The sequence below is a fragment of the Ambystoma mexicanum genome, chromosome 5q (genome assembly GCF_040938575.1).
Source record: "Ambystoma mexicanum isolate Mex_15411 chromosome 5q, UKY_AmexF1_1, whole genome shotgun sequence".
Classification (NCBI taxonomy): Eukaryota; Metazoa; Chordata; class Amphibia; order Caudata; family Ambystomatidae; genus Ambystoma; species Ambystoma mexicanum.
In genome coordinates this window covers 1,315,886,583-1,315,898,693 of record NC_090933.1, presented here as the reverse complement: position 1 = coordinate 1,315,898,693, position 12,111 = coordinate 1,315,886,583, and the positions used below count along the sequence as shown (strand labels likewise).

The window sequence follows — 12,111 nt, the reverse complement described above, 5'->3', positions numbered from 1 at the left end:
TATTCACAAAACCCCAACCTGCAGCACAACCCTCCTTTCGTTTCCCGGTTTCAGGAAACCAGACAACCCAATCCGGGAGAGGGGAGGCCAAGGGTGGAGGGTTACCAAAATTCACAATGTCCAGGGTACTACGGGAGAAGGGATAGTTACACTTCCCGTGATCCACCTAGATTTGATCAGAGAACCCTGAACGGTTGTCCCAACTGAAGTGCCAGGTCCGGAACCTTATGGAGAAAAAATCAGTACTGGGAAGCTTGTAATGAAAGGATGCTTATTGACTGTGTAGCTATTGTTCCTATTTAGGACAAGAGTGACTAGGGCAATTCCAGATTAAGCAGAGAAAAAACAAACGCACTATGTAGAGGCAATTTCAAAGCTTGTAGAGAGGTAATCGGTTGACAAACTGCACACGTACTGACTATGGGCCTCATCACGAGTCTGGCGGTAACCCTTAAATGCGGCGGTAGCGCTATTACTGCCGCATTTAAGGGTCTGCCAGATCATGGCTTTGGCGGATTTCCCCCCAGATCTGGGCTGGGGGGAAATCCGCAGCAAATTTGCCGATTTTCGGCGCTATTACCGCCGGCGGGAAATCCACTGGCGGTAATAGCACGAATTTTCCCCATTGGGCCCAATGGGAAATGAGGAATTCCTGAATGGGCCCAATGGGGAATGGAAACTAACCGTTCCGCCAAACCCGTGATCCGGCGCTTATAGCGCCGGAGGGTTTGGCAGTAGGGCTAATAGCGCCGGCGGTAATAGCTCCGGCGTTACCGCCCAACTCGTGATGAGGCCCTATAAGGTGTTGCGTGAGTAAGCCACAGGTTAAATGCTACCAGACTTAAATGACACACCGTTTGCTAGTATAAATGCATACATGAGTTTCATTCGAAGCATCACAGACCTAATAGGTTCACTAAAAAAAGTTCACTATGTAGCGGCAATTTCAGAGCCTGTAGTGAGGCAATCGGTTGACAAACTGCACACGTATTGCCTGTAAGATGTTGCTTGAGTAAGCCACAGGTTGAATATTGCCAGTCTTAAATGACACACCATTCACAGGCATAGATGCATATATGAGTTTCATTGGAAGCACCAAAACCTAATGGGTTTAACACAGCAAGTCCCTCTGCAACATATGTGCTGAGTGGAGAATGGTGAAGAGCGATGCACATTCAGTAAAGAGCAGGAAGGAAAAACCAATGCCATACGCCCCCAAGCGCAGGCAGCAGAGTTAATTGCACAGAAAAGAAGTTGTACAGATTATGCATAAGCAATGCACATTTCCAACTAAAAACAGAGAAAAACAAATGCGCAGCACGTTCAAACAAATACAGGAAGCGCAGGTATTTCATGTAGCAGTGTTAGAACTAGGCTCGGCTGCAAGTAGTGCTTTGAATTTCACAGCCACTGAACAGCGTGACTAATAGAGAGAAAAATAAACTTGACCGTTCCATTTTCAGTAGGAACGTCACAACAAAAGGGCTGAGTTTAAGTCCTTGAGCGTATTGCCCAGACGAACTAGCACTCAAAAATGTAAAACCTACAGTGTTTATCAGGGCACGGACAAAAAAGAACATTATCACAAAGCCTCAGCACCCCGCACACCCAAACAGTACAACAGCACACTTAGGTGCACTTTGGGTGCGTGTGCAAGGGTGCGCGTGCACAGAGTTGAAGTAGGGTTTCTGTGAGTGGGTGGGCAGAGGAGCAGGCGGCACTAAAATTAAAGAAGCAGTGGAGTTAGGGGTTGACGAAACAACAAAGTTCACGTAAGAGTGAACAAAGTAAGAACAAAGATTCACCTCAGAGCAACAAAGTCCATATGCTGCTGTTTATAGTCCATGTTACGGCAGCCTTGGAGTCTTCCTGTTAGGCATGCAACGTGGAGCCAGGTCCAAAGCAGGCAAGAGAGAGCTAATCCAGCAGCGTGTCCAGCACAACAGCACTCTTAGGTACACACGCATTTAACAATGGGTGAACATGCCCAGGCTTTGTCTAGCAGAAAAGTCAACAATAGAATAGAGAGCCACATGTTGGAAACCACTTAGTGTGCAGAACATTCCTGCACGGATCTGAAATATGTTGGAGCAGCAGAACTATGTTTTGTGGTCTGTGGATATGTTTGTATGTTTGTAGTCTGGGAAAAGTGGTGGGTGAGTTGAATGGGTGATTATGAGAGAGCGGTGTTGTGTGTTTATGGGTATAAGAAGATAAGTGAGGTGTGAGTGTTGAAGGGACATCAGAACTCTGGAGGTAAGCATTGATAGGTTGAGCCCCGGGGTGCAAGAGGGTGGGTGTGTGTGATGGATGAGCATGTGGTTGAAGGATGGGCTGGTCATTAGCGCGCGTGCACTGCAATGTGAAGATATCATAAGGAGAACAGGCTCTGGGATTAACTAGCAAGAGGCTCTGGCATTGACTAGCGAGAGGCTCTGGGATTAACTAGCAAGTAAAGGCAGCAGAGCAGTAAAGAGCTGCAGGCTGTAACATGACCTGAGATGCCCAGCAGGGGCAACACAGGATGCACAGGAGAAATAGTGCATGATGCATGCATGCACTGCAATATGAAGGAACTGGCTGAATAGCTGACACATGAATACCTTGTAATGTTGGTGCAGTTGCAGGTTTCTTGCCCTTGTTGTCCTTTTTGCTGCACATGCACTAGTGAATAGTGTGTCAGCGCTCTGCATGTTTAACACCTCTGTGCAGGACGCAGATCACGGAACACGTTTGGAAATGTCCGCATGCGCGTCTAATGGTCCTTTTGCTGCGCATACTTAGGTGATTCTCTCTCAGAGCGTGTTATTGCTGTCTCAGCGCTCGACATGTTTACACCCCTGCATAAGACTCCGATTCTTGAGCATGCGCAGTTTGTTCTACGATGTACGCATGCCCGGCGCATCACGCGATTACTGCACATGCTCTGTGAAGCTGTCTCTCAGCACTGCGCATGCTCTGAGGATCAGTTTGTCAGCACTGCGCATGTCTGTTCTTTGGGTTTGCGGCTCGGCTTTGCTGATGCAGATCTTTAGTGCGAGGTCCCGAGCGGTGGATGGGGTCCAGTTCGTTTTCCTGGGACCACAAATACTATGTTTTCAAATGTCAACTAATTCCAGCGGTCAAAGCGGGCAGGAACTAAACAGTATGACGTTCCCTTACTTTTCGTGCTAACCCGTCATCCTTCCCTTACGGTACTGGATAGTTCCCATCCGAGAAACGGACCATAGCAACGGCCCGCCCACTATTCTCCACATGATTTCCTACAGTCGTGGCTGGTTCCCATTAGAGAAAGGGACCTTAGCAATGGCCTTCCTGCTCTTCTTCACGTGACCTCTACGTCATCATTGTGCTTTTCCAGGGCCAATGAATGAAGCGCTTCCGGGGCAGAGGGTGGATCCGGCTAGGGGCGTGGTGCCGAGTTCATGTTGCCGGCAGCAGGGGTGGAGCGCGCGTTTGCACATCATCATACAGGAGCAGGGAGAGTTGCCGCCCGGAACAGGCAGCTGATGCTGAGATTGATGCATTGCCGGGGGCGGAACTAGCTACTGAGACTCTCAGCACCGAGAGCGGCTCCTGCAGCGGTGCAGATCTGGAAGAAGTAGTTAGGGGCTCAGGTGCGATGCGTTGGGGGGCCGATATGAGTGAGCAGGGGAATACTTTGGAGAAGGCGGCTGCAGAGTGGGGTTGCAAGATGGCCTAAGGCCTGCGCCTGGGAGGGTGATGCATTGGGAGGCAAGGGTACCCTGGGGTCTGCAGGGGCTGCTGCACCTGGGAGAGGTGATGCATTGGGAGGACAGGGTACCCTGGGGTCTGTAGGGACTGGTGGTGGTGGTGTGGAAGATGGCCTGAGGCCTGCGCCTGGAAAGGTGATGCATCGGTAGGCAAGGGTACCCTGGGCTCTGCAGGGGTTGCTGCGCCTGGGAGGCGTGATGCATTGGGAGGCAAGGGTACCCTGGGTTCTGCAGGGGTTGCTGCTCGAGGGTGATTCATTGGGAGGCAAGGGGACCCTGGGGTCTGCAGGGGTCCCTGGGGTAGGGGGTGCAAGATGGCCTAAGTCCTGCGCCTGAGAGGGTGATGCATTGGGAGGCAAGGGTACCCTGGGGTCTGCAGGGGTTGCTGCTCCTGGGAGGGTGATGCATTGGGAGGCAAGGGTAACACGGGGTCTGCAGGGGTTGGTGGTGGTGTATCTCACAAGGGGTCCCGTAGGACTGGAGGGGGGAGCCCAAGTGGGAAGAAAAGTGGCAAGGGTGATGGTGGGAAAGGGAAATTGGCTGCGGGTGGTGGTTGCCAGTCTCTAGCAGAGGGTTTGGTGGGAGCCGGTGTTGATGGTGGGAGTTGAACGTGGGGGTCGCATGAAGATGTCAGGGGGGAGCTGCTTTGTAGTAGACCCCCCCCCATCTTCCTCTGTGGATTGGAGGGCAGTGGGGGTTCTGGTGATGGACAGCAGTGTGTGGGTGGGTTTGAGGCTGTGGTTGAATCCATGGAGGCAGAGTTGGGGTGGCAGGTGGTCATAAAGTCAGCGAAGCCCGATCAGGATCTCAATGGAGTTGGCCCTTTTGTGGTGTCAGAGTGGGTCTGGAAAGGGATTGGTGCTGTGCAGTCTGTCAAGGTAATCAGTGGGGGGCGTTTGTTGGTTAAGGGTGTGGGTGAGCTGACCAGCAACAAGGCTTTGGATTTGGGATATCTTGGGAGACATCCTGTTTCTGTGTCGGAACAGGGTGGTGCGGTGTGTAAGAGAGTGATTTATGGTGTACCTCTTTGTGTGCATGACAGGGACATTGTGAGTTTGTTGCAAGAGTTGGGGGTTTTGGAGGTGTGACTGTTGGGTAGGAAAGATCCTGATGGGGGTATCATTTCTACTACTGTGGCTTTTTGGTTTAGTGTGAGTGAGGTGCCGGAGCATGTGTTTTTGGGGTTTCGGTTGAAGCCTTATGTCCCAGCCCCCCTTGGGTGCTATAAGTGTCGGGCGTATGGTCACGTGGTGCGATCTTGTAGGAAGAAGAGAAGGTGTGGTAAGTGTGGGGGTCCCCATGATATTAAGGATTGTGTCTCTGTATGCACACCAAAGTGTTGCAATTGTGGTAGGGATCATGTTGCTTCTTTTAGGGGGTGTGTTGCACAGGTGGAGGCCTGTAAGGTTTTGAGCACTAAGGTGAATCATAACATCAGCTGCAGGAGTTCAGAAGGTGCGGGCGGAGCAGGTGGTTGTGGTGGGTAGTCCAGCTGTAGTGGTGAAGCGACTGGAGGTGGGGGAGGTTCAGTCTTTGGCGGTTGAGAGGGTGATTGGAGGGGGTGTCACTATCAGAATGGTGGATTTGTTGTGTTTTATTATCGTAACTGTTAATATGATGGCCGAGTGTCAGTCGATCGGACGGGGTTACAGGCGGTGGTGAAGGCAGCGAAGATGTATTTAAGGAAGCACATAGGATGATGAGTGGTGGTGTTTTTGTGCTCCCATGTCCCCCTCCCTTGTCGCGCTCTGAAACACTTTTGTGTACGAGTGCAGTACAAATAAAATATCAATATTAAAGTGGACCATAGTTGCAAAATACAATTCCCACAAAAGCTCAATTTTCACACTTGGACTGAAAAAACTCCCACACTAGCATTTAGTGTTTTTGCAAAGTTCTTGACTCACAATGTAATAAAACCTGTTTCATTTCAATAGCAGTGATTTATTGATATTGGGTAGGAGTTACTTAACTGTGGGGTGTAGTTTGGGAGTGGCGCGCATGCCGAGCGCAGGGGGCACATGGTAGTGTTTCTCCCTGGGCACCAACTGGACAAGTAACTGTCCTGGGTAGATGGGCTCCTTTTAATTTCCCTGGGACCTCAAATGCTATCTTTTTAAATGTGAAATATGTCTTAAGGAATCATTGGGGTATCATTTGCTGTGGGTGAGAGACCAGCGACTATTCACTCCTCTTTTAGTGAGAAAGTGATCATCTGTTTTGGCCAAGTGTTATTTACGTTGTCTCTGCTTGTTCTTCATAAACCTCCAGTTAATCCTGTCTTCTGTGTATGTGATGGAGGGTGCATTCCTGGGCGGGGAGAGAACAGAAGCTCCTCTTTGGATGTTTCGATTATATATTGTTATAGGATGTCTTGCGTGTGTAGTCTTTAACGTAATAATGTCTTCCATTTCTAGATCTAAACACAATATTGTGTCATCCTACTCTGCAAAACGTAAGAAGCACAGGCACCAAAAGGTAAATAACTGCTGTAGTTTTTGTCTGCACATGTTGTTCTATGCTTCTGAGATAGCCGGTCTCCCACCCTGCGTTCCTGTACCCTTCATGTCTCCTTCGCTCCTGTCTTGTCTCCATTCCTGCCTCTTCCTGAAACTGGTGTCCAGATCAGGTTTAGCATCCAGGTCTGTGGCTCAGTGGACTAGTGCATTCTCTGGTAGGATCCTTGGTTGTGTGATCTTATAATCACTAGTTTGAATCCTGCAGGTCCACCCAGCCCTTCATCCATCCAAGATGGACAGAATGAGCCGCTGAGTTTTGTAACAATGAAAATCTGATTTCCAAGGGGGAAATGGCCTAGCTATCAATGCCGCAAACACAAGGAGCATGGTCTTCAGTGTTGGGGGAAAAGAAGAAACCGAAACCCCTAAGGTTAGAAGTGGGTTGCATAGATCGAGTCAACCACTATGATTATCTAGGCTTGAAGGTGGCGTTGTCCTGCTGTTGGGATCTGCACATGGCCACGGCGAGGGTCTCATTGGCTACATACTCTAGAGGTTCTCGAGCAACTTTGGCAATGTTGCTATCCTACAAAGCCCAAGCAAGGCAGGCATGATCTACGGAGCGGAGCAGTGGGGGAATACAAACTGCTCACTACTAACCACAATTGAAAATAAATATCTCAAACATGTTGGGTTTACATTTGGCTACCCCGAATATACCGGTTTGGTTGGAAACGGGGATCCAAAGTCTACATGCCGACAGCGGCCAATTTATTACGGAGTTTGCTTGTGGTCAAATTAACTTTTAGTTAAGTATAGGGAGGCCGTGAAAGATGTGTTGACACAGGCTGGGGTTGCGGCTCTGACGTGGGTCATACATATTAAGGTAGAAATGAGAGTACTGGGCTTGAGTGAGCTTTGGTGCATTCCCTCAGCTATTACTGGTGCAGTCCAGGAATTTTAAATGCAACTTTGTTTCTAAAGCCGAAGGTTCAACTGCCTTACTGTGCTACTGTAATATGGAGCAGAATATGGGTTATGCAGGCCTTGCTGCGCTACTGTAATATGGAGCAGAATATGGGTTATGCGGGCCTTGCTGTGCAACTGTAATATGAAGAAGAATATGGGTTATGCAGGCCTTGCTGTGCTACTGTAATATGAAGAAGAATATGGGTTATGCAGGCCTTGCTGTGCTACTGTAATATGAAGCAGAAATGGGTTATGAAGTGTATCTGGGTTTTGTAAACACCAACTTTGAAAGATCATTGTATGCAAAATTTCTAATAGGGCCTCAACCAATCACTAGCCTCTAATAAGTGGGACCATTCTGTTTTTTCGACTTGCCCCACTGTGTGTTTGCATTTGTGATTTCTGCTCCAATTCCAGCCCTGTGCCAGTAGTTTTCTCAACATGTTAATATCTTGTGTGGTCATTGAGACTGAGAGGGAAAAGACCATGTTGATTATATCTGGAGACAATTTACTGTACTAATTAATCACCATTGCCAGAGGTGTTTTACCCTGTGTTGTTTTTGATCTGCACTATTGGAGGTTCCATGCCTTGGTATGAGTGGGTATGCATACATCTAAAGAGTACGTCTTGAATTTTTGACATGATTCACTAAATGTTATAGTCACTATATGTCAGCCATCAAACACTCCACTGACATCTGCCTCCTTCTTGAAGACATTGACCTCGACATTCTCGCACTTACCGAAACATGGTTCAATGCCAGCTTAGTCACTGCTTTTGACTCTCTTCTCCCTGATGGCTACTAGATCTTTTCCAAGCCATGACGTACCCGTGCTGGCAGTGGGGTTGCCCCTTATCCCTGAGTGGGTTCCTTCCTCCCTCCTACCCACTCAGCTCTACTCTCCCTTTGAGAGCTTGGTTTGCAAGTTGGTCATCTCTCCCTCCTCCTCTCTGACCATTGCCACGGTCTACGGGCCCCCTGGTGCTACCACCCTGTCCCTCTCTGAATGGGCTGATTTCTGCTCCTCTCTCCTCTGAACCTCCTCTAAACTCCATTCTTGGGTGACTTCAACATCCCCTTGTACTCTGCTGTCACAGTATCCACTCTCTTCCTTGACCTCTTCACCTCGCTCTCCCTCTTTCTTTATTTTCCCTTCGGGTCCAAACCACACAGCAGGACACTCTTGACACCCTCATCCATTCTGATCTTTCCCTCTCTCCCACGCCACTGATCACACCTCTTTCCTTGTCAGACCACTCTCTCCTCCCTTCTTACCTGGGTCCCCTTGGCCCTTTAACCGCATCTCCTCCAGCCCTGCCAATATCATTCACAAACATCTGTCGAATGAAACAAGTGTCAGGTGCTGTCTTCACATCCAACTTCATCCCCCTCTGCCCCAACCCAGACTCGACCTCTGACTCTGCTCTCAGCATCCTCCATCTGGCTATTACTAACACTCTGGACATTCTTGCCCCAGTCATGAGGATCCGCCTGAATCCTGCTTCCCAAGCGCAATACCTGGTATGACTCCGAACTTGCAGCCCTGAAACACAAGTGCAGAGCTGCAGAACTGAAGTGGCAAACCTCGGGTTCACCCTCTGACAAACGTCCTGCCGCCTGCTTCAAAAGGGCCCACATCCAGGCATGGGTATCTGGTGCATCCAACAACACGGCTGAACTCTTTAAAATCTGCAGGGAACTAGCCAAGCCTTCTGCAGTCTCCTCCTTCTCTCTTTCGTCCCAAGGACCTCTGCAATGCATTGGTCACACACTTCACCACTAAAACTCTGGACATCCTGAGCACCCTTGCTACCATCTCCTCCAGCCTCTCTCACTCTCTCACTCTTGCTACTGGTAATTTCCCCTCCTCCCTTAACCACTCCCTTGTGCACCCCCTCCTGAAAAAAAAACTTCAGCAGATCCCTACCTGTCCAGCCAACTACCATCCATTTCTGTCACCCCTTCCTTGGGAAACTCCTGGAGAAGCTGGCCTTCCCCTAATTTACCTCACATATTCAACTTGTTGGCAGTCTCCACAACCATCAACCTGGATTCCGAGCATCTTAACACCTGTGAAGAGCTGCTCCCATCTCTGGACACTCTCTCCTCTGCCTTGGAAACAGTCAACCACTCCATCCTCATAAAACTGCCCCATGAAACCCTTCATATCTTGGAGCAGGCTCTGGACTGGCTGACCGCCTTCCTAACTGATTGTTCGTCCAAGTTAATCTGGGCACTTTCTCTTCACCTATCATTCTCTACCTGTGGTGTCCCCCAGGGCTCCAATCTCTCCCCCTGGCTTTTTAACATTTAACTTTCTCTGCTGGCACTCCTCATTTCCTCCTTCTCCCCCAGATTCCAGTATTACACAGATGAGACACAATTCTTTTTCCAACTTCCTGCCTACCCTCTTGCAGACTGCCTATCTGCCACCCAGTCCTGGTGCACTTCCAACAATCTCTGCCTCAATGACAGCAAGACTGGCCATTCTTTATGGGCTCTCCCCCTTCTTCATGTGAAGCCGCAAACTTTGGAGTTATCTTTAACTCCTCTTTCCTTCCTCCCGCACATTCAGGACATTGCCAAGAAGTTCAACTTTCAACTCTTCCTTCTCAAAGGAATTCTCCCATTTCTCACTTTCCCACAAAAGCTCAATGTTACCAAAGCTCTGGTTCTCTCTAGGCTAGACTACTGCAACAGCCTTCTCTTGAATCTACCCTTATCCTCTCTATGACCCCTGCAGCTAATCCAGAATAGGGCAGCAACACTTATCCTTGGCCTCAAGCCCAGGGACCGCATCTCTCCTTCCCTAAAAACTCTTCACTGGCTATGAGTTGCTATGAAGATCAAGTCCAAATCCCTTTTTATCATCCAATACGGATGTCTGGGGCCACGGTATCTACAACTTGCTCTTGCCAAATACTCACCCTCTAGACCTCTACATTCCTCTGGTACCAAGTATCTGCGTGTCAATCGTTTCGCTAAACAGAGGGCCGGAGGCGGATCTCTTTCCTCAGTTGGCTCCCTCTTATTTAGTAGCCTCCCCCTTCCTCTTGAGCCGGATCTCCTCAAATTCCAGAAGCTCCTCAAGACTTTCCTTTTCACCTCGTCCATCCCTTCTTCCCTCCTCTGCTAATCTCAGTCGCTGTGATTGGTGTTAGTGGCCCTGGCTTTCCACACCCAATCGGCTCCGCCACTGCCTGCGCACTGCACTTGCCTTGAGACTTAACAGCCTTCGCCACTGTAGGCCTGCACTTGTACGCCTGCTACTCACTCACAAGCACTTCAGCACTTACCCCCCAGCCCCCCAACCCACCCCACTCTACCACTCTCCTCTCTGCACTTGCACGCTCTGAATGCTCACAAGGCCTAGTAGGTTTGTCTTTAGCCTCCATTGTATTGTTTTCTCTCCCATGTTCCCTGCCTGTTTCCCTGTGGGTGCTTTGAAACACAATTTACTTCTTGTACAAGCGCCGAACAAATTCTCAATAAATAAAAAATAAAACAATGCTGTGCAATAGGGTGTAATATTTATGAATGTTGAAATTCATTGTATTTTTATTTTATTCTTTTTACAATTTGTATTGCATGTGCTTTTATGACATTGTCTGTCAAAATAAAGCTTTTATGGTGATAATTTAATCAATCTCCTATACTTGCTTTTATTCAGCAGACTCTGGGCTCAGCCATTCATCATGGTAAACCCTCCAATCATACACATAAGCCCTCTAGCGTGGAGCCTTTCCCTGTTAAGGTACGTAGACCCAGTGGCCATTAAGCCTTCTAGCATGGAGCCTTCCCCTGTTAAGGTACGTAGACCCAGTGGCCTTTAAGCCCTCTAGCGTGGATCCTTTCCCTGTTAAGGTACGTAGACCCAGTGGCCTTTAAGCCCTCTAGCTCGAGTCTTTCCCTGTTAAGGTACGTAGACCCAGTGGCCTTTAAGCCCTCTAGCGTGGAGCCTTTCCCTGTTAAGGAACGTAGACCCAGTGGCCTTTAATTTGAAGAATGTTTTGTAGTGAGTCAAGAGTCTTTAAAGCCAACAGATGAGTATATTGTTCCAGTGAAGTGTGGGAGATTAGGTGTCCTTTCCCAATCTGATCACACTAGTGCAGTGGTCTCCAAACTTTTTCATACTTACCCCCTTCCGACCCCCACTTTGAGTAAACCTATTGTTTCTGGCCCCCCCACCTACAAGTTGGTCCCCCACCTCCCCTTTGGTGGGGCCGAAAAGATGTCCAGGGGGGGCCATGCTCCTTACAATGTAAGCAGATGTTCTACTGCTTATATTTTCCATTAAAAGTGGTCACCTTAATCCTTTAAAAAAAAGCACCAATCATGATAGGGCAAGGAAGAGGTAGGGTGACTACCTTCCACCCCTTAATCCCTGTTATGGGTGTGTGTGCGGTATGATTCCTATGCAAGCTTGTCCCCCTTATTTCAATTAAGCTAAGTACCACCACTAGGGTTCCTAAATTCACTGGGATCCCTTAATTCGGTTGCAGAGGGTCCAGGTGTCGTGGATGCAGTGGTCACTTTCAGTCCCTGGATTGTGTCCCCCTAAGTGGCGGTTCCTAGGACTAATTAACAACATTCACCCACAAATGGGAGGGGATTGTCAGACAAGGGGATGTTACACTTCTGCTTTCTCTCTACCTCACCTTTGCTGATGTCCCGACTGCTGTGCATACTGGCTATCTGGCCACCCACTGATATTACGGGTCCAGGCTCCTGTATGATCAGTTGCCCCTGCACTGCCTCAGTGCTACCCAGCCACTTAAGGGACTGTATCTGCAACCCTACAGTCTCTTGACCACCTGCACATATGAGCCACTTCCTGGCAGCATTTACTAGTTACTTGCACTCTCCTTCCCTCTTGCCCCCCCAACCCCCTTGGCACTTGCCCCGCACCCTTCCCCCTGCACTTGCACATTCTCAATGACACTAG

General features: G+C 49.0%; 1 pseudogene; it reads left to right on the top strand.

The window, feature by feature from the left end:
- The first annotated feature begins 3,396 nt into the window (after positions 1–3,396).
- Positions 3,397–12,111, top strand: part of LOC138498497 (zinc finger protein 850-like) — a 148,247-nt pseudogene continuing 139,532 nt past the window's right edge.